This window comes from Canis aureus, chromosome 7 (assembly GCF_053574225.1).
Source record: "Canis aureus isolate CA01 chromosome 7, VMU_Caureus_v.1.0, whole genome shotgun sequence".
In the NCBI taxonomy this organism is placed as follows: Eukaryota; Metazoa; Chordata; class Mammalia; order Carnivora; family Canidae; genus Canis; species Canis aureus.
This window is the reverse complement of record NC_135617.1, coordinates 34,547,169-34,571,322: the sequence shown is the minus strand read 5'-3', so window position 1 is coordinate 34,571,322 and position 24,154 is coordinate 34,547,169. Positions and strand designations below refer to the sequence as shown.

Below are 24,154 nucleotides of genomic sequence, written 5' to 3'. Positions count from 1 at the left end.
AAACAGACTCCATGCTGAGCACAGAGCCCCATGTGGGGCTCCATCTCAGGACCCTGAGATACTGACTTGAGCTGAAATCAAGAGTCAGATGCTTAATTGACTGAACTACCCAGGCACCCCCAACAAGCCCAATTTATACACATTTCTAAGAAAAACCTTCAAGCTTCCATTTATTCTTCTTTCTAGAATATGCTCCTTTTTTTCAGTTTGTCCAGGTAGTGAGTATTTTTGGAACTAGGAAGAATCAGAGAAAAATGGTCTTTTTTGATATATCTTATTCAGAATTATTTAACAATGAAAGCTATTACAGCCATACTTTAACAAATAAGAACACACTCATCCCCCCCTCCACATTTACTGACTCCCTGTTTCCCTTCTTTGCTTTTTTTTTTTTTTTTTTTTCCTCCAGGGCTCTTGTCATCTTATACAGCCTAATTTACTTTTTTTTTTTTTCTGTCTTTTATCCCCCAGAGTTCTCTAGGAGTACATATCTTTATTTGCTGCTGTATCATCAAATTCTGACACATAGAGAGTATACCATAAATATTTGTTCAATCAGTAAATGACCTAACATAAAGGTGTATTTCCTTGGTAAATTTTTGTTTTGTTTTGTTTTGTTTTTCCCTGGTAAATTTTTTGATAATGATGGTATAGGTTGCTGTTATTAGCCAAATCATTTTCATTCCTCCAGAGTGTTTGTTTGCAAATTTCCATAGAGCAGGAACTTATATTCCATTATTTTTAATTGGAAAATCATAAATAGGTTCCAAACACCTCACAAAACTCCAAAAAAATATCACTGAAACATTTTTAAATACTCAGTAATAGTCCTCAAATGATTTCTGGGTAACATAAACCATTTGAAATATAAAATGCTTAATTATTTAATAAATAATAAAGTCACTGGTAAGTATGCTTCTGAGCAGTATACAATGTTAGTGTGAATTTTCTTTATATACTACAAGTAGCTGGTACTCTAATGCAACTAAACAATGAAACAATGTGTTAAATATAGAAAAAGATACTAACTAAATTGTAGCCTGTTGGTAGTGCCCTCAAACACCTGACTGGAATAAACAGGAATCCATGTCAGCATGGGGTTAAAGGAGATTAACAGGTTTAAACAACTTTATAATCTCATCAGGAGAATAACAGAGATAGAACTGCAATATGATCAAAGGTCACTCATAAGGAGAAATACCCAATTTAGATGTCTTTACTGATATATATATATATATATTGTTTTAGATACTTTTTAAATTTTATTTTATTTTATTTATTTTTAAAGATTTTATTTATTTATTCATGAGAGATAGAGAAAGAGAGATAGTCAGAGAGACATAGGCAGAGGGAGAAGCAGGCTCCATGCAGGGAACCTGATGTGGGACTTGATCCTGGAACTCCAGGATCACACCCTGAGCCAAAGGCAGACACTCAACCGCTGAGCCACCCAGGCATCCTACTTTTTGATTTTAACAGTGGATTTCTGGTAAAATACTTTGCAAGTCATTATATTGAATGAAGAGTGTGACTTTGAATAGTAAGAGCTAACTGTACTTTTTAAATGTACAAAAAATCCTCAAAGTTTTTTTCTTAGAGGACTAAATGAGGTATTATTCTCTGTAAAGGACCTAAATTTATTAATTATTCACATATAGTAATAAATATTAAGTTTTAAAGAAGTGGAAAGATATAATTGTCTTCACTAAATTCACCATGAATTAATGATATGCCTATTTTTGTTTGCAAACTTTCTTTCCTGCCTGTCAGCTATTTTTTTTTTCCTGATTCAATATTCTTACACTTTACCAGTCTGGGGAAAATTAAGTAAGAGGGAGATCCTCCAAACTGTCATATCAAAGTGTGGTTTTAATCAACCGTGAGCAAGCAACATGCTGTCCTGCAGCTGCAATGATGACCATTATTCCTTGCAGCTGCTCTTAATAAGGCTCTTAAGTCATATCGATTTGTTTGGTGCCCAAAATAATCTTCCAAACATGTTACCCCTGGACTGAAAACTGGTTAGATTGTTAGTGCCTGATTTTAAAACCTGGAGAAGAATTGGTATCCTATTTTGTCTGTCTCAAATCTCTCTGCATTATTTCAGAGACGGTTCTATCTGTAACAGCTTTGTATATTCAGTATTGCACTTATAGAAACATATATAATTTGAAATTAAATGTTTTTTTCTGAATCACAGATCAAAAACGTGGCTGACAAGCAGTTCTCAGTTTTATGGAATCTGTTATTGCTACTGTAGAGCTACTTGTACCATCTAGCTCAGTTGATAATGACAAAAATAAGAGTAAAACATGGAAGTCTCCTATGCTACCTTATGGTAGAATTTCATTTTTATTTTAGCAAACATCTACAAGCAAAGTGTACAAAGGAATTTTTCTTGTTAAATAGTTAAAGAGTTTTTCCTCCTTTGAATGGAAAATCTTTGTGGTATTCTGCATGTATAATTTAGTAAAGGGTACCTTATTAGCCTAAAAAACTAACATAAAGAAGTAGATCAGTTAGAGATACCTGGGTGGCTCAGTGGTTGAGTGTCTACCTTCGGCTCAGGGGTGATCCCCGGGTCCTGGGATCCAGTCCCACACCGGGCTCCCTGCAGGAAGCCAGCTTTTCCCTGTGCCTAGGTCTCAGCCTCTTTCTGTGTCTCTCATGAATAAATAAAATCCTTAAAAAAAGAAAAGAAAAGTAGACCAGTTAGTCTCATCCTTTCTATTGCCAATGATTTCTTAAAAATACTATTTAGATTCAATTAAATTAGTAAATAAAACTAGAATAAACTAGAATTTGTATTTACATTGTCTGAAATGATATCTGAAATGTCATAAACATAGCCATAATTTTTAGCTTTAGTTTTTTTATTTGCCTTGTGTAATTTTGAAACTAAAAACTGTATTTTGGATTTATAGGTTAAACAGTACTTGCCCTAGTCCTGAAAAACAAAAGGTGGATATAATTTCAAAGAGCAGAAGCAAGCTGACCAATAAAATGCTAAAATGCTAAGAAACTGAGGAAATTAGGGAAATACAAGATACCACTATGGAAAAACTAAATTAATCTTTATTGATAGCTAATTAATGCATGGGTGATTTAATTATATGTCATTAATTAATTCATTTGTTTCACATTTATTGAGAATTTTTAAATTTTCACACACTAATCCAGAATTAGAATACTCTATTTCTCTAGGTTCTCTCTCATAAAGTGTATTTTGAGATTCTGCATTAACTTCTAAGCTAATTATAATATGGTCATAAAGACGTATGATATATGTTCCTGCTAAAAAACTTACTGTTTTATAAAAGCAACTTTTAGAAATAATAAAATAATCAAAGAACTGTATGCTGGTGAAAACATACTTGTCAAAACTTATGGGATGCCTTAAGTGTAACTTTGAAAGAAAGTCAGAGCTGTAAATATTTATGTTAGTAAAGAAAAAAGCTGCTAGTGAAAAATCTAAGTTTCCAGCAAAAGAACATAGCAAGAGAAAAACATAGTAAGCCCAAAGATTAAAAAAAAAAAAAGATTAAAAAAAATCAATAAAATAGAAACAAGATGTAAAAGAGATGTTTAACAAAGCTATCAAAGTTGCTAATTTTTTGAAGAACAATACAATCATATATTCAGCCATTTTTATAAATATTCCTATTATTTCTAATAATTTTTAAAGTTTCTAGATTCTCTATATGATTAATGTCATGTGTAGTTAGTTATACATCCTCCTTCCATAACTACATGTTTCCAAATTCTTTTCTTAATATTATGCCTGGAACTTCTGCTACAATACAGAATGTAAGTGGTGATTTTAGAATTCACTGTATCATTACATATATAAATAAAAAATTAATATAAAACCAATTATATAAAGCATTAATTTATATAGAAAATCTAAAGAAACTACAAAGTACTAGAAAAATAGGAATATTTATCAAAGTGGCTGAATATAAGATATATGTATTTGGTTGAATCATATTAAATTTGCCATTATTTGATCATTTTGAAATAAACATTTTTCTGGGATACATATAATTAAAATAAAATGCAGAAAGATAAGGAAGTAAATGATGGGCATGGGATTCATGGTGCTTGTGATCCAAGAAGGGGAAGCAGGTAGCTAAGAAAAGAAGACCACATTGGTGGATACAGGTTATTGTCAGTGTACTCAATTTTTTAAAAAAGTAGTTGATTAGTGCTTATAATACTAATCAAAAAGAAAAAATTCAAAATGAATTCATCCATGTATCAATGCTGTGATCATATCACCATCAAGGATAATAATCCAATTATGTGCACTTGGGTTTAAAGAATTTTTGAAAAATTAATGTAACTAATTTTCTAGAAAAATCAACTAAAATATCTAAAACGTTTCTAAAGGACATCCCTATACTTTCAAACAATTGAATAGCTACATGGAGTAGTATTAGGCCAGGAAATGAAAATGTAGCCTGATTTCATAATTGTAAAACTGCTTATGATTAATTGATTAAGTGAGAAATCGCATATGAATGACAAATATTATCAATTTTTGTAACACCTAATCTACGTACCGATTAATCCCTGGGAACAGAACTGCATGTTTGATGAATGGCCTTTGCCAAGTAGAATTTCTTGTCTTTATTAATCTTGTTTGTCTTATTTAGACAGCAGCACTGTCAGTGTAGGGTGAACAGTGAACATAAAATAAAAATTACTTTTTAAGTCATCATTGTAAAACTGAGCAGACTGAAGGACTTTTCTTTTTGTAAGTGAAAGCCTTTAACCACTTTTGCTTAGAATTCAGACTTTGCTTTGGACATGAAGATGCTTAATTGAATTGCCCTAATGAGAGTCCATTTTGAAAGATTGATAAGATTGTTTGACTTCAGAACCTTGAAAAGTTGTTTGTTCAAAATTATGAGATGATTGTTTGGAAGGGACATATTGCCAGTAATTAATCTTCACCCTGATGTGTTTTAATTTCTGGGGTCACCGAGGGACAGCTAAGGGGCACAAGGGTAAAAGAAAATATATATGTTCTATTTATAAATATAATTTGTTCCATTGGAGTGGAGGAAATGGGTGGTTGAAATCATTTGCCCTCCTTGAGCAGCAACACCTTAGTTGTTTTTTTTTTTTTTTTTTTTTTTTTTTTTTTATTTAGTAATTAAAATTAGTCACTAGTGCTTGTATATCTGCCTGTTGGTTGAGAGCTGCAAATGACCGGGGGACAGTCTTGGCTTCCAATTTAATGCAGTTATGATTGTTTTCCCTGGTGGAAGACTTCCTTGCTCAAGAATTAGGTCATCCTAATCCAGTGGTTTCATGGTGAAGAGAAACCCTCAAATACCTTGTGCCTAGAAATATAAGGAAGCTGTTAAAGCCAGCTTTCGGCTTGAAAGAATTTACTGGAAGCCAAGAGCTGTAATTATTACTAAAGGAGAGAAATGTCTTCTACGAACCTTGACCTTAGGTAGCTGAACATGGCCACATCTAACCTGTGTCCTGGCAGGAAAGGAGCTGTCTACTTTCCGATCTCTTGCTAATGTCTCTCATTGGCTGAAAGCAACATTGATGCAGTCCATAAAGTTAGCCTCCTGTAGCACAGAATAGTTTGAAAAAGAGTATACAGTGGATTTGGGTGGCAAATGGGACTATTCAATAGAGCCTACTTCCTTATTGAAAAGTCTAATTTTCTGCTCATCATTTAGGCAACAATGTTCACATTTCTGTACTGTAGGCCAAAGACTCAGAAAGAGCAAGAGTTCCTCTTGATATCCATATAGGATTAACTTCAAAATCCTGTCCCAGAATCTTGGTAAAATGAGTGGAAGTGGGAATTCCCATTACTTTCAGAAGAAACTTGTGATAATTTATGTGTGCACTTGACAGGATCATGGGATGTCCAGATACCTGGGGAGGATTTATTTCTCGTGTGTCTATAAGGGTGTTTCTGTAGATATTAGCATTTGAATTGGTAGATTTAGTGAAACACATTTCCCTCCCCATTGTGAGTGGGCTTCACTCAATCCATTGAGGGCCTGAGTAGTAAGAGAGTACTCAGTCTCTCTACCTCATGGATGAGCTGGAATTTTCTGTCTCCTCCTGTGCTCAGTGTTTCTGGTTCTTAGGCCTTCACACTGAAATCTACACCACTGGTTTTTGACTATCAGAACTTTGAACTTCATCACTGGCCTTTCTGGGTCTCCAGCTTGTAGAAAGCAGATTGTGGGGCTTCTCAGCCTCTTGAATCATGTGAGCTAATACCTTATAATAAATATGTTATATTTATATATGTATAATGTATATTACATGTATTTATTTATGTATAATATATATGTTACATATATTTTTATACACACATGTGAACACACAATTTTGTTTCTCTGGAAAACCCAATTAATAGGAAACCTTATCCCTACTCACAGTAGGGATCCTGATATCTCACAAACAGAATAAATACACTGGTATACATAGATTGATGTCAGTATAAGAACTACATATCAAGTAAAGAGGATTTTTCCTCTAGATTTCCTTTTATTAAGTACAAAATGAAAGACTACCAACTTCAATTGTTTAATATTCCTTGAATATGGTATAGGACAGAAATGCTGGTGTGGCTGATATTTTCCAAGTCAACTCTCTAGGGTGAGGCATTTAGACTTATGCATGTTTCCTACCATCTTCTGAGCTTTAGCTTTGATGACCTGGGCAAACAGTCCAAAGGAAAGATATGCTTCTCCATAAACCTTGGCAAGATTTTGCAGATATAGTGGAGTCCACCTTTATATTTAGAAAGAAAAAGTTTTTCTAAAAGGAATATAATCTTCAATAATATATCTCAATGATATATTTCACATTTTAATGTGCTTAATATCCATATACACTTTAGTTGATTCCTTAGATCCCACCTCATCTCAAACTTCACCAGGTCAGAATAAATTCTTCACTCTTTATTTACAGAAATAAAGGGCCTTTGCATATGCTTTTTCAGAACAAAGAAATGAAAGGCATTGAAACTCAATCATGCCTGTGTATGTTGGAAGACAACATTACATACACTTTGGAAACTATAGTATTTCCAGTCACACTACTCTCACCATAATTTCGAAAAATGTCAGTCAAGATCAGATGTCCTGTGCCATCTATTTTTGTCTCTTCCAGAAACCTTTTTAAGAAAGGATTGTCATTTAGGGGCAGCTGGGTGGCTCAGTGGTTGAGCAACTGCCTTCAGCTCAGGGCCTGATCCCGGGTCCCATCCTACATGGGGCTCCTTGTGAGAAGCTTACTTCTGCCTCTGCCTGTGTCTCTGTGTTTCTCATGAATAAATAAATAAAATATTTTTTAAAAATTATTATTTAAGCTAAGGATAGTAATCAAAACAGAAATATTGATAACTGAATGTACTCATGTTTCACTTATACAATACCTTGCACATATTTTGCGGTTACTCTTTGAAACACTGAGTGTAATCTTCACCACAATCCCATGAAGTAGATTCCATTCTTTTTTTCTTTCAAAGATTTTTATTTATTTATGAGACAGAGAGAGGGAGAGCCAGAGAGAGGGAGAGAGAGAGAGCGTGCACAGCATGGGGGACGGGGCAGAGAGGGAGGGAGGAGAGTCCCCACTGAGCATGGAGCCACTGCTCCTTCCCAAGGCCCTGGGATCCTGACCTGAGCTGAAGGCAGACACTTAACTGAGCCACTCAGATGCCCCCAACAGTTCTGTTCTTATCGACGTTTTAGATGGGAGGATCCTGAAGCTCAGAGAGGCTAGGTAAAGTTCTAGCTTTGAGTAAGTGCTGAAGTTGGGCCTGTCTTCCTCATCTGGGTTAACATGCTCTTACCCTTTCTCTTATGCTGTCTTATAGGTGCTCATGTTCAGCCCCAACTCTGAGAGTAAGGCTGTCTGTTGGTAAGTGGATTTATGATAACCCCATGTCTCCACTTTGTTTCTGCCTTGACAACCTGTTCCAAGTGTGATGAACTAAAATAGAAGTTGTATCTAGAGGAGCAACTCTAGAGAGTTGCTCTAGGAGAGGCTCTGCATTTAAGAGGTGTAAAATCAGTATAGTACTTTGAGACAGCAGTTTATATCTGGTTCCCAGGGTTTTTACAATAATAATATTAAAGGTAACAATGATAATAATTGTTGGTATATTATTAAGAGATTTACTAGTTTAGCTGTGACAGACAAGTACTATGGTAGATGGTATTATTGTTCCTAGTTGCTTGCTCCTTCCCCGTAAGAGAATTATAAGGCTCTGCTCGTCACCTACAGTGTCTCCTGTGGCAGGAGTATACGTGGATTCCACTGATGCTATGTCTAGGTAAAAGATTTAAGAGACTTTGTGTGTTTCCACTAGCCCCCATGCCCCCACTTTGCACATCTCAGCACATCTCAGAATGTGTTTTTTTTCTCAGCCTAAAACTCAGAAAGAAGATGTATTGAGCACAACCTCAGGCAGAGCAGAACTACGGTTGATGTGTAACATGAGCAAGAAATACTTTTGTTGCTCTAAATGGCTGAGACTGTTAGAGCAGCCTTACCTGGCGAAAGGTTACACAGGGCAAATGTTGCTAATTGTTCATGACCTCCTTTCCTAGTGAGTCCAGACACAGACCCTCTGGAACATTTTCCATCATAGCACTCCGGATCTCCTGTACCACTGGATCACAGTTCAAAACTTGTTGATGATTTATATATTATTGTCTGACATTAGGATAGACAGGATATAAAATATTTAAGTTTGACGGATAATACTCTTCTATCTAGGGCCTATAATCTTTACAGAAATATATATAGAAAAAGTAAAAAGTGATGAAAATCAGATGATCTAATTTTGATGTCCTTCCCAATTTTCTCAGGACAATGGTTAATATAAAAATAATGTTCAAATTAGTGGTCCTACTGTAATGAATATATCACATATGATAGTGGTCTGGTATATGACATGGTAGGTGCCTAATAAATATTTGTTGGACAGATGGTCAATAATTATAATTTATAAAAATTAATACATTCAGAATATTAACAAGTTAAATAGTACATAAAAACATGATTTATAAAAAACTGAAAATTGAGGATGTTTGTTATATATTCTGTCTTTAGATCTAGTATTTCAAGTGACTATCTAAACTACCGAAATCGGTTTCTACTTGGTGATTATTAATATCATAAATGGCATTTATGAAACATGATATAATAACTAATAGTAAAATGTGTATTTACTATTAATAATCCACATGGTAGATTTTCATTGATATAAATTAGTAGGTAATATGCAATTATCTACTAGTTAAATTATTGTAGGTTTTGTTTTTATGACACTTGTATTCATGCAAATATTAACTGCTATTAAAATTTAGCAGCATATTCCTATGTGTTATTTTTAATGCAAACTTGGGGAGTTCCAGAAAGAAAATAATAAAAAGTACCATAATCAGAATGAAAAAATGAAAGATGAAAAGACATTGTAAAACAAAATAAAATAATTTGCATCATAGAAAAATTTGAGGAAAAAATACAGAATATGAGGGAAAAAAGAAAAATGATTTAGTTTTAGTAAATAAGCTCAGAAATATCAAATATAACTGATAAATTGCACTAAAAATTGAAAGACAAAAAAATTGCAAAGAATCCATTAAATGAAATATAGTTTTTTTCGAATCCAAGTATGATCATGCAATTTGACTATTAAATTACCTTCTCTTTGAAAGTTATATATCTCAAATAAGAAATTCTACCTTTCCAAAAGGTAGGAAATTTTGGAAATGAATATTATATGAATTTTTCAAATGGAGTAAAAGAATATGGTTATTTCATTCTATTTCAAAGGATTCTGCATTTTTTCCATATTTCAGACTCTTTGGAGGTAGAAAAAGATGTATCCAAGAGTGGCAAGTTTTTCTTGTGTTTTCAGTAATCATGAAGAAAGAAATGCACATTAAAAATATTAAATATTCAGAATTATAATCTTAGTTTAAAAATCTATAATTACCAGTGCTGCAGACCAAAAACTATGTATAAATGAGAAAAAAATAATGCCATGTGGCAGTTGAATGCATGATCAGTTTTTAGTGATGAAATGTCTAACATCATGGATGAACCAAGCAACTTTATGAGCATGATGATGGGAACTTTTCCATTTGGCAGGAATTGTAGCAAAATTTGAATATTATGGCAAACATTTATGCAGAATATAGACATTGCCACCAAAAACTAGTGCATATTATTTTGGGTATAAAAACAAATAATTAAGATAATAATGCATATCATTAAGAAAGTAATTTTGAATAAATTTAGAGTTGATATCACTTCATTGCTATATATATAAAACTCATTGGATATGAGTTTTAAAATTCAACTCATGTTGAATTGAGAATTAGTGTTTGATTTGAAAATTTCCACAAAGCATATTTTCCGTATGGGAATATTTTTATGGGGGGTTGCCCAGCAAATGACAAAATTGGAGAAGGAATACAGACATTTTCAGTAAACTCTCGTAAAACTTGAATCTAGCCAAAAATAATCTAAGGAACAGGAGTAAAACCACATGCAGGAAAAGTAACAGATTGCAAATGAAGATAAAAACAAACACCAAGGGCATTTAATATTGTTTGTTCTATTAATATTTAAATTTCTTAGTAAGGGATGTAGCTAAAATATCTTTTGACACCATTGGTTTTGCTGTTATTGCTGTTGCTCAAGAACTGTACAACTATTTTTTGGTGTTAAAGAATCATTGCAGTACATTGAAAGCATATTTACCAGTTATAAAATTTAAACAGAATTTTTTTTCCTTTACGTGATACTGTTTCTCAAAAGTACTCTCAAAGGTTGAGAAAATATTTCTAAATATGAGATTTGACTCATTACTTTTAACCTCACTTTTAAACTTTATAGTGCGTTAATAGATTCTGATACATCCTTTGAAAAAAGTTAACATTTTGCTATCTCTTACTAGCTAGTTTGGATTTCTTTGTAACTTTATCAAGTTTTGTAACATTTACAAAATGCTATGTCACCATACAGTTATTTGGTTTTAATTCTATGTTTAAATTGTTTAAAAATTTACTAACTCTTTAAAATAGCTCAAGTCCCATGGAGGTTAGGTTGCTTAATCTTTTAATTCGCTGAATTTTAGTTCTTACATGTTGCGAATATTCATAATAATCTGATAATGGCTCTCCTAAGATCTACATCTTAATTCTTAGGCTCTATGAGTATGTCATGGTCTTTTTGGACTGCTAAACAAAATACCACAGACTAGATGGCTTATAAACAATGGAAATGTTTTTCACTCACAGTTCTGGAGAGTAGGAAGTCCAAAATCAAGGCACTGACAGATTTAGTGTCAGGTGAGAGCTTGTTTCTTTTTTTAAATTAATTAATTAATTAATTAATTAATCTATTTATTTATTTATTTTTGGTTTCCTTTTTATTTTTTTATTTTTTAGTAAATTTATTTTTTTATTGGTGTTCAATTTGTCAACATACAGAATAACACCCAGTGGTCATCCCATCAAGTGCCCGTTCAGTGCCCGCCAGGTTTTCTTTTTAATAGATGATCATCTTCTACCTCACATGGTGGAAAGGGAGAGGTAGCTCTTCGACCTCTTTTAAAAGGGTACTAATTCTATGCATGAGAGTTCTGCCCTCATGACCTAATTACCTCCCAAAGCCCTCATTTTCAAATACTATCAAATTATCACATCAAGGATTAAGTTTCAACATATTTTGAGGGGACTTAGACATTCAGTCTTTAGGAAAATGTTACCTTATATGGTAAAAGGAATTTTGCATATGTGATTAAATCACATATCTTGAGAATTGATTATGGTGGATTAAGTGGGTCCAGTATCATCACAAATATCCTCAGAAGAGGGAGTCAGTAGAATTATAGTGAGGGAGAAGACAATGTCATGAAAGAAGAGAGTGAAATGATGTGGCCATCAGCCAAGGAATGCCTGAAGCCTCTTGAAGCTGGTAGAAGCAAGGAATGGATTGTCCCCTGGAACATTCCTGCTGATACTTTGATTTTAAACCCCTAAAAGCAATTTTGGATTTCTGGCCTACAGTGCTATAAGAGAATTAATTTGTATTGCTTAAAGCCACTAAGTTTGTGATAAGTGGTTATAGTATCATATGTTACAATGTATAATGCTATAATTTAAAAAGCTGCTGGCATCTCTGACTGCTTATAATATTATTAGGTCAGAATTAATGCTCTGACAATTCTGGAGACATTTAAAAAATTTATTTTACAAGTAGATATTAATTTGAAGAAGCCTGAAGCAAGCCTGATTTGTTCTCCCATCTTTTCAGTCTGAATGCTCAAAATATTTCTTCTTATTTTTGAAGTTTAATAGGTGATCCAGAATGTTTATAGTTTCACTCATTTTCTCTGTTTTTCCTAAAACATCATATGCTATTTGAATATACAGATTTAGCTACTCCCAGATATCAGCAAAGTATTACTTTATATTGGAGTATAATTAGTGCTTTATTTGTTGGACATTCTATTTTAGATATCTTAGGGATAAATTATCTTTATGTTGTATTATCTTTGTTTTCCTTATTGTTTTCTTTAATTGATTTATTTTAATGGTTTCTTCTTCATATACTGTAGTTGTCAGAAGCCTCTGTTCTTTGTCATTAATTTGATTTTCAGGTCTTACTTGCTGTAGCTCACTTAGGCTGGTAATGATATTGTGCTAGTATTCACTTGTTCTTTATTTTTTGCAATCACATTCCTTTGTTTTGCTTTCATCTAGTCTGGGTTTTCTTTATTTTTAGCATGCACTCTTTCTCTTATTTTTACCTGTTGTCTTATTGCATCGTTGCCCCACTATATGTCTAAATAATGTACTTAAATCAACAGGACCATCCTTGTCTAAACATCAATTTTTTCTCTTAGTTTCAAGTGTACTCTGTCTCATGAGGACTTGGAAAGAGGAAGGGCGAGTAGAACTCAGTGGAAGCTGTGTAGTCCATTGAGAACACTGGTTCTCATCTGCTGCTTGTTAAATTTACCACAGGAGGTTTTTAAGCTGCCTTCTTGAAGTTGTTTCCCACAAAGAGATAACTGAGGATGGAAATACTTGGCTCCAGTGTTCAGTTTTACCATTATACTTGTTTTTTCCTAGTAACAATTGCTCTTGCCTCTAATTTTGCTTCAGATTTTAGGATATTAGTGAGAATTCTTTGGATTGTCTGACATATTTGGGGGAAGGGATTAAATTAAAAATTGCATTTGTCACTCTATTTTTCTTTGAATTTTTAGATATTAGTGAATATGGACATGCAGTGTTTCTTCAGGTTTTGGGATTTAGTGAATATTTTTAGAATTGGTTGACTCTCCTCAGGAATAGGATTGGACTAAGAGTCTTGGTGCAACCTTTTTCTATCTTCTGACTAGATGCATGTCACATTATGTTGTAGCTCTTAATATAGTTTTTGATCATAATATTTTTTTTGTTTAAAAAAATAGTTGGCAGAGGAAGATTTTGTGATATAGCTTTGTTTCCCCATCATTATCTAGGAATCCCTCCTTTTCTTTAAACTAATAAGTCTCTATTCTCTCCTTCCAACTGGACAAAATTCCTTGGATGTCTTATACATCACTATTCTTTGTCCTGTGTGATTTATAATGTTTCCACTCTCAAATATGTACTCTAAAATACTGTAAAATATATACCTTCAGCAAGAGACATAACTTTCAATAAAGTACATTATTTATTTTACAAATGAAACTGTATTTGCTCTAGATATCCTGACAATAAAAATTAAAATGTTTTCATTGGTATTATGGCCAAAGGACTCAGGAATCAACACGCCACAGTTGATACTTCCAATGAAGTTACTGAAAAAGCTAAACACAGGTATTAATAGGAGTATATAATAACACTGTTAAGTGGTTTGTGTTCTAAACTCTAGTATCAAGAACTCTTTTCAATGGACATAATGGGTATATACCAAACTAAAGGTATAACTATTCTCCCCTCAGCAATATAGTCAAGCAAAAGCATAAAAGCGTGCCCCTCCAAAGGATACTCCATCCTTCTTCCTGCTACCCTAAGTCACAGCTGGGACTTAGATCTTAGCACTTACATCCAGCTTTATGAAAAGAGGGAAGAGATTCTGTCTGCAAGGTCTACCACAATCTATTCCAAGACCAAAACACTGAGGGGAGTTCTGCCTCATGCTAGGAAATGGATGCAGGTGAGCCAGCTGTCTCGGCTCCCTCCTCACTGCTTTGGCCAGATAGAAGTACTATTCAAAAAGGACAAGTATGGTTTTTACTTGTTATTCCCTGTCACTTGACCATTAGGTGTTTATTACATGTTCTGGAATCCAACAAGTAAGCCTGTTGCATAACTCCGGTGAAAATAGATGAGTTTTTAGGCACAGAAGAGTGGCCATTATATTTTCCAAACTGCGAATCGGGATATATGACATCACAAAAGATTTGTATGCCCCTTTTGTGGTGTAAGTAACAGTTTAGGAGATAAAAAGGCTGAAAAGTTGGAATATCAGTATCATGCCAACGGTTTATGGGATAGAAGAAAAGAAAATATGAAATGTGTATGCTTTTAGAAAATCTGATACAGTAATTAAAGGTGGCTGTAGTGAATGGAAGAGACATAGGAATTGTTTTATAGGAACTTAAAATTTAATAAAGAAGGTAATAAATATAAAACATCTGGGGGATTGTTTCAAAATAAAATACACAAAATATTGAATAATTTAGTTCCAGAGTCAAAATAAAGACTGACAACCCCAAGGGTAACATTATTCAGGGATAACTTTGTGGGGGGAAAATAGTGTACTTGAGATAGAAGAATTTGTGAAGATAAGGATTTGTGATTTGGAGAATAAAATTCATTTCAGGCAGAATGAAGAGTTTGGATGTCAAGATGAGAAAGGAACATGAATAAGATGAAAGTAAACCAATTTATAGCAATCTGAGTTCCAAACATTAGAGTGTTGAGGGGTAAAGTAGCTCAGCCAGGTGAGCTGAGTGGACGGAAGAGCCTGAGTCCCAGCTTTATTTTCAGCTTTCCATAGGAACATATGTATTTGATGATTGCTATTGTAGGTTGATTGTTAAAATATACCACAAGTTTAATTGTGTAAGACACAGATCAAACTGTTTAGTAGGTCAAAGGAAAGTGTCTATTGTGCGTCTGATTCTTAAATATATATTTAGGTCATGAATAATTACTACTTATTTTGAAGATAGGAAGTGATAGTTTGTTACCTTTCTTGATAGATAAAAGAAGTCAAATTGTAATTAACTGGGTTAAAAGCATAAACATTAGGTTTTTGCCTATGTGATAAACTAAAATGGAACATATGGAACATGAAAACCTCGTAAGTTCAATATAAGCACATTGATATGGAACAGATAGAAACATGTGTTATGGCTGCAAACTCTCTTTCTTGGCTCATCCAGATCACCATAGATTGAAAGATTATGAGATTCTCTTTGAAATATCTATAAAAGCCCAGTAGATAGACCAATGTGTGAATCAGGCGGAGTGCAAAATAAGAGGGATGGATGGGGGCTGGAGAGAGCAGGATTGTGTGTGTCACCAGAAGGGATTTCAATTCAGTTTTTATGAAAACACTGTGTCCATCAGAGAAAATTTATGCAACAGCCAAATGCAAACTGGGCAGCCAGTTTGCCACCTCTACCTGAATTTAAAACTTGACCTTTAAAGATAAATACAAATTACTTCTGGTCTAATAAAAATATTGCAAACAACCGATATTAACTAATTAAAGTCCATGATCAAATTGAAATCTTTTTTTTTTTTTTTAATAAACAAGGTGGGATATCAGTGATCGATGAAATCAATATAAAAGTGAATGATCCCATTGTTTTAGGCTAAGCACTAAGCTGATCAGAGCTGCAGCTCTACCATAGCAGCTTCCTTAGCAGCTCTTGACTTCTGCTGCATGCTGTACTCTCTCCTGGTTCACTTACCTCCTGGATCCCGAAACCAGAAGAAACCAGATGGTAGAGGCTACTCTGCTTGCTAGACAGTGCAGAGTATAAGTAAGGCCATGAAATGATTAAATCCACAGAGAAAAGCTGGACCAATGTGTTTATTACATTTCCATACGTCTCCTCATCTTTGCTTTCATGTGCCATTTAGTTGTGTTTCGTTTTCTTTTTTTCTTTTCTTTTCTTTTCTTTTCTTTTCTTTTCTTTTTTTTTTTTTTTTTTTTTTTTTTTTTGTGGCTGATAGCTTCTTATCACTTGCAAATTGACTGAGTGCCTAGTGGGTTTAGTTTTTGCTTAAATTGTGCCTGCCAAGAGAAAGGAATGAAAAACAAATGAGAAAACTGACAGAGAGGATGGAGGCAGGAGAGAAACTGCTGCCCTCAGTAGAGTTATGCAGTTGACCCATGAATAATAGCAGAGGTTGAAGTGTAGTCCAAAATCCGCATATGACTTTTGACTCCCCCAAAACTCTACTAATAGCCTACTGTTGACCAGAAGCCTTATCAGTAACCTAGTCAATTAACACATATTTTGTGTGTTATCTGTAGTATATACTGTATTCTTAGAATTAAGTAATCCACAGAAAAGAAAATGCTATTAAGAAACTCATACAGGGATCCCTGGGTGGCCCAGTGGTTTAGCGCCTGCCTTTGGCCCAGGGCGCGATCCTGGAGACCCGAGATCGAATCCCACGTCGGGCTCCCGGTGCATGGAGCCTACTTCTCTCTCTGCCTGTGTCTCTGCCTCTCTCTCTCTCTGTGTGACTATCATGAATAAATTAAAAAAAAAAAAAAAAAAAGAAACTCATACAGAGGGACGCCTGGGTGGCTCAGAGGTTGAGCTTCTGCCTTTGGTTCAGGGCGTGATCTTGGGTCTGGGGATCGAGTCCTACATTGGAATCCCTGTGAGGAGCCTGTTTCTCCCTCTGCCTATGTCTCTTCCTCTCTTTTTGAGTCTCTCGTGAATAAATAAATAAAATCTAAAAAAAAAAAAAAAGAAAAGAAACTCATAAGGAAGAGAAAATAAGATCTACAGTACTGGACTGTATCAAAAAAATCTGCGAGTAGACGGGCATGTATAGTTCAAGGGCCAACTGTAATGTCCTGAGAGAAGCAAGGGAGATGAAAGGCTCCGGTACCTCATAACTATGACATGAGAGATGGGGATCAGGCAAATGGACATGTGTGTAAGAATTTTTTTTATTGCTGATTGCAACTTTTTCAACCAAGCATAAGCACAAGAAAGTTTCAGTTGTCATTTATAACAATTTATCAGTTATGATCTTGGCTCAATATTGTCTTCCTTAAATTACATTCTCTTTTTTAAATCATAGTGCTCAACTCCCAACGAAAAAAAAACCAATGTTTTTATAAAGTATTTGGTTTCAGGTTTCTACGTTAAAGAATTAGAAAGATGATCTAAAAGATGAGATAATCCTCTGAATTGGCCTAAATTTCATACGTAGAAGTGGAAAGACACAAAAGATGCATATATACATATTTTTAGATATAGTTTTATTTTTTAGTTATTAAAGGAAAAGCTTTGAGCTACAGATAGAAAAACAAATCATTAATTAAGACAATCAGCTTTTCGGTTAGGGAAAATATAGTAGTTTGAAACTCAGACTCAAACTTTAGCTGAGTCCTGTTTCCAATTTATAAAGCTATCTCCTGTCATAAAGATAAAGATAGGAAAAAAATATTTTTCTTTTCTATAAAGCCAATTAACTAACACGGATGGCCAGTCCGGTTTGCCAGCTGAATTTAGGATGAAACTACATGTAATAAATGGTGCTTTCAAAGCCTCTTACTTGAGGACCAGTTATTGTTTATCTTGAGGACATGTATGGAATATGTATCTGCCTGGCTATATAAAGGGGTGAGATTTTTTTCTGTCTTTGCAATCTCTTAGCAGAGTGCTGTGATGTGCATTATATTCTGATTTAATGTCTGTGCAAAAATAAAAGTGTTTTCTTTTTCTACTACTTTTGTGGAGAAAATTTCTGAGTTAGTAGATTTTGCTTTTAACTATATTGCCCCAACAACTTCAATAATACAAAACTTATTTTCAGAGCAGGTTTTACTTCATCTGCATATCATATACTTGTAGCAAAGGTGGAACCTGGCAGCCTGATTAAAATAGATCAGTGTTTACTTATCATCGGTTTTCCATTAAGAAGAAGCATTATGGCTTTCAGTATTCTCAATTCTAAAAATGTCTTTTTATAGTATTTCCACTTGCATTTTACAAAGTGAATACTAAATACTATTCTTTGGTTACAGAAGCTTTCTGTATTGACAAAAAAGCAGTCTGAAAATATGACTATGTACAATTAAAAGTAGATCACCAAATGTGTTCATTACATGACTATTCAATAATAGGAGCTTACTTTTATGGTAATATGCTGCTTTTTAATGAAATTATATATATATTAATTTATATATAATTTACATATATAATTGATTATATATATTATGATATATAAATATCTTTTCTCATTTCATTGTTTTCTTTTTGTTCTTTTACATTTGTTTCTGTTTCCCTTCCCTTGAGTGCTTTCAAGATAACAGGTTTACAAAGTAATGGCTACCCTCTCCCTTTGTCGATATTTTCCTCACTTATTATCTGAAATGGATTATATCAATACCAAGCTTGTATATAAGAAATAAAGCTTCGTGACCTCTACAAAGTCAGAGAGTGGATTCTGATTAAAAGATTGTGCTTTCCCCCTTTACAAAATACAGCAAAAATCTAGGTTTACTTAATGGCAAATATACATGATAATATGGCTAAGGTAAAGAAAAATATGGGTAAAATTTGCAATGTGAAATTTATTTTGTGGTACTATTTTAAGCACGTATTTTAGATAAGGCAATTCCTTAAGTGCATATCTACACAGTTAAAAGAGATGATATAAATTGTTTTTCTAGAAAAAAATTTAAAATTGCATTGCTTTCCTTTCACTTTTGAATATGTTCATTTGAGATTTCCATTTGGGCCTGTAATATATTGAGTCAATCTCTCTGTGTTTTCTTTTTTTTTCCCCCTTAAAAAATGTATGCTGTAGCGAATTATTAGGTTGGAGAGTGTTTCACCATTCAATGCACATATCATTTTTTTTTTGCACATATCATTTTAATGCTAACCCGAATATTTACAGAAGCAGAGGAAGGGACCTGTCATAGAATAGGTGCAAACTTTACTTTTTCGCAATATTCACAAAAGCCTGTAAGGCAGAAAAGTGGTAACCTCCTAACCGATCTCCCCATTTTTACTTTTGTTCTCCTACACTCTATTCTCAGGATAACAGCCACAGGGATGTTAAAAGGGAAGTTAGATCATGTCCTTTGTCCACTCAAACTCTGCATGGCAGCCCTTTCTCACTGGCATAAAAGCCAGTGTTCTTCCTTAAAGACTCCCTGCGATCTGCTCCCCCCACTACCTCTCTGACCCCATCTTCTGCATGTTCCCCCCCTGCTCTGTCCACTCTTCTCCAGCTACACTGACCTCTGTCCACTCCTCTCTATCCACTCCTCTCCAGCCACACTGGCCTCATTTTTCTCTGGCACTACACACTTGTTCTGTCTGCACTGTGCAGAGCCACCTAGATGACTAGCTCTTTCACCTCATCCATGTCTTCACTCAAAACTCACTTTTAATGGCTACTTCAGTTAAAAATTATAAGTCTTTTCCCTTCAAAGTCTGGATCCTGGTCCCTACGCTTTGCTGGTTTTATTTTTATGTTTAACATTTATCACCACGTACATACCTTATATATATCTTATTTTTCTTGGTTATGATTCATGTCTTCTCAATAGAATATAAATCCCTGAAGTCAAGTATTTTCATATGTATCTTTTACTGCTGTACCCTGAGTTCCCAGGACAGTGCCTGACATATAGATGTAAACATTATTTACATATTAAATGTACTAGCATGAATCTATATATTTTATTTAAAGCAATGCATTCAGGGATAATAAGCATTGACTTGGAGGCCTCAGGCACAGTTACTAATTGATGGAGGAAGACAAGACTGAAACTAGGTTAAGGTAAATGAACAAAGCCAAATGTTATTTTATATACAACAGTAACTCCAAAGGTGGCCATACCCTTCCTAAACTGCAGCTTTCTTGGGTACTCCTGGCATTATAACATGCATACTTACTCAAAAGTATTTATTGAGCCAATATTATGTCTCAAGCCCTGCTGGAGATGCTGGCACTTAGCAACAAACTCAACAGGCTAGGATCCTGATTGTTTGAAACTTGTCTTTTAGTTAGAGGAACACAAACAATAAATCACCAATGACAAATGATCTAAAACACAGTGGCATCATATTGAGTGTTTGTTGTGGAGTGGAAGAGGAGGTCTATATAAAATCTGAAATCCAGAGAAGAATTTTTTGAGGAAGGAAAACATAATCTAAGATCTGAATGAGAAGACTAAGATAGTTGCAAAGATATAGACAGGCTCTTTCTAGACTGAGGAAATAGCTAGCATAAAGGTTTGTGGTTGGAAAGAGCTTGGCATGTTGGAGTAACAGAAAAAGGTCAGAACGACTGGAATTTAGTAAAAAGGGACAGCATTATATGAGATAAGCTCAAGGAGACTAGCTAGTTCATATATAGCCTCATAAACCAAAGTAAGGGAGCATTGTTTTTTGTTTTGTTTTGTTTTTGTTTTTGTTTTTTTTTAGCATGAGAATGAAATGATTTATTGATATGATTTACTCAACATATTTTACTCTAATTGTTGCCTGCCATGGTATATAGAGGCTAGGAGAAGATATGGGCATTGGTCCAATAGAAAAATTACAGGGTCCTAAAGGTGGGTTGCAACAGTGAAGATAGACAAAAGTGGGTGGATTTAGAATTTAAGTCAAAGGAACTGTTACTGGGTGAAGGGAGTAAGGATCAAGGGAAATCTCAAAGTCAGTACTCATGGATGGTGTTGCTAAGAAGTGGTAAAGCAGAGAAGATTTTTAGGGAGAAAGAATCAAGGCTTCTGTTTTGGGCATGTGAATATTGAGATGTATATGATAGTCAAGTGGGCACATTGGACTGGCAGGTGAATACATGAACTGGAGCTGATCATTCAAATTGGAGAATAACTCTTAGGAAGAAGTCACTTAGAAGTTGCCATTAACAGATTGAGCCAATATTTGGTAGTTGATAGTGAAGTCATCCAAGTTTCCTGGGAAGGAATGGCTGGTGAGGGTCGGAAGGAAAACTAGGAGGGTGTGATGTTAGAGAATACAGGGAGAGAGCCCTTAACTCTGCTGGATGTTTTGGAGTGGTCCTCTGAAATGAAGACAGAGTAGTGATTACTAAATTTGGCAACTTAGAGGAAATTGCTTGACTAGAAACGAGGCACTGAAGTGGTAGGGCAGAAAGCCTGTTGATAAAGACTTAATGACGTGGTGAAATTGCTGGAAGAAAGAAGTTATTGAAGTTGACATCAGTTAATGACTTTTTCAAACTTCAGATCTTGTCCATGGACATTGATTTCAATTTTTTTCTTTTCATGATACTAATCAACATCTGTACTCATAATTATTATGGATATTCCCAGAAATTGGCTTTAAAAAAATTAAAACCTCACATGTAATTTTACTTATAAAATTAAACATTTAATCAGTTAGTTGCAAAATTCAGAGTTATGAAGCCAATTATATTTCAAAACAAATTAATTTATTAACAAAATGGGAAGGAGCTTCTTGTAATTTTATCAGTGTATATATTTGTAGATGTAGGGAAATATCAAATGATAATTTTCAAGGACACTTTGAATTTATAATATCTGGAGGGAACACTTATAATTTACAATTTCAATACTTGGCAGATGGCAAACCACAGTAAATAATTTTGCCTTTTATAAACATAATATATTTTTAAATCAAGACAGTAGTTTAAACCTCCCACTTGCTGTGGCTGGTTGGGTTCCTCTGCATTCCACTGACAGAGACCATGGGCAAAGTGTCAACAAAATGCATGGACATGCTCTGTAAAGCAGGGGAAAAGGGGAGCAGGGGAGAAACTTACTGTTTAAACTTACCATTTTCAAATACTTAAAGCTACAAATATTCAGATTTCCAGCTCACCACAGCGGGTGTTAAATAAGGAGGGGGAAGACAAAACCATCATATATTAATTTAGCCCATTGAGCCCTCATATGACATGCACAATATGGTGTGCTATTTCAAATATATATTATTTTCCTGCCTGTAGTAGTCCATCTGCTTAGGAAGGTTTCCTTAAGTACTTTATTCGAAAACAAGACAATTTCAACAATACACTTTCTAAAAGCTTCATTTAGGTTCTTGCGTATTTTATGGTGGCATTTGACATAATACATCAGAAATAATGACTCTACAAACAAAAGCATTTTCTGCCTTTATCTTTTAAAGATCACAGCTTGAAGATGTTTGGAGCACAGCACAGCACAATGTGTTTTAGAGAAAGTCAGTTGTGTAGGTGGTAAAATACCCCTCCATTAGGGGTTGATAAGTGCTTGCATATTAGTCAAATAAAATTTCCATCCATGTCCTTATTGTAAATGTGTTTTTCTTTTTCTCAAAGTGGGTATACTTATAAAGTACTTTTTAAATATTTTAAGAAAAAAACACATTTTTAATACTGAAAAATGTTGCTTTAGGAGCAAAATTATATCATTCAACATATAATACAAATGGTGAATGGATATGGTCTAATGTGTCTTCAAGTACGAATTGCATATGTTAGGGATTTCTTCTGAAGATGGGCATACAAAAACGATTTGAGTTCTAGGAGTTCTTTCCCCCATTTTATTTTCATAAATACTTTTAAGAGATTTATTTTGTAGAGACCTACACTGTCTCTATGGGTTTAAATCTATCTATTAAATTCAACCACTAATGCAGGGCAGTATTGTCAGAAGAGTTGTCAGTGTTTTACCGGATCCATTATTTTTAATGAATACTTCATTTATCATGTAAAACATTATTGCAAAAAAAGAAATACAAAATAATCCCAAGTTCTTTCCAACAAAATATGATTCTGAATGCTTCTGCTTACCCTCTTCATTTTTTTTTTTTTTTGTTGTTCCTAAACGTGTTTGCCTCTGATCATTTTCAGTGGAAGTCTACCAAGGCAGAAAAATAATATACTCTGTTTCTTACCTGAAGCAGCTCATGCAGTTACACTGCAGGATCCTTTTGAGGTATACTAGGCAAAAATTTGAAAACTTCTGTGATTAGTTTATAAGCAAATTGTTAGTCATTTGTGGATTTGGTCCAATAGAAACTGTATTAAAAATAGTGATTTATATCAACAAAGATAAGAGCATTCTATGCTAAACAGAATAAATGTCTGATCATTTCTTAATGGAAAACCTGAAGCAATTTTCTGATAATTTGAGTGCCTAAGTGTTGAATCATATTACCTTAATTCTCACTTCATTTCTTTTAAACTGAGCAATACTTTTTTTCCTTGTTGAAATGCCCTTATTAATATATGCGCCCTTTAAAGACTTGATCGTGGATTTATGAGTGTGCAGGCACCCAAGATATCTGAAATCTTTTTATTAATTCAATAAAACTCTGTCATATGTAGTTTCTTGGCTTTTAAAGTTTTCTTTCTAGAAGACTAAATTAAGCCAATTGAGATTCCAATGTGATCCATTGGCTCCTTTTCCCCACATAGAGATAAATGAAATGGTAGCTCAACTTCTACATAAAGAAATAAGTGTTCCAAGTTATTCTTTTTGTTCTTCTTTAGGATGGTTTGGATGTTAGAGATTTAGTATGATTTTTTTTGTTGTTGTTGTCTCTTGGTAACTTTCCAGGGAAACAAGGAACCTGGGGTGCATGGATAGTTTCTTATTAGGTTACTTCATCTCCCAGGGAGCTACTGTTTACTCAAAATGATGGCTCTTTCTTCCCCTAAGTATGCTCTGTGGAAAAGAGCTAAAAGAAAGGGGCTGACCACATGCAAAGAAGAATGAAATAATTTAAAAACAAAGAGCTTAGGTGCTTCACTATTTTATTTCATTTTGTTTTGTTTTCAGCATCCCCCCCAAATCAGCCATTTGGGGGAAACAGTAATACTCATGACAATAATAACAATGTGCATACCTGCCTTAGAATCATCATCAACTTTTTAAAATCAGG

The 24,154-nt window shown here is 34.0% G+C and overlaps 1 long non-coding RNA gene across 1 annotated transcript in view; it reads right to left on the bottom strand.

Moving 5' to 3' along the window:
* Positions 1-21,572, bottom strand: part of LOC144317240 (uncharacterized) — a 31,967-nt gene extending 10,395 nt beyond the window's left edge. Inside the window, exons 1-4 of the long non-coding RNA XR_013383185.1 lie at positions 15,986-21,572; positions 8,544-8,706; positions 5,454-5,588; positions 2,530-2,683 (exon numbers count right to left, since the gene is read on the bottom strand). This is a non-coding gene — a long non-coding RNA (uncharacterized LOC144317240). The remainder of the gene's footprint in view (positions 1-2,529; positions 2,684-5,453; positions 5,589-8,543; positions 8,707-15,985) is intronic.
* Between the last annotated feature and the right edge of the window lie 2,582 nt (positions 21,573-24,154).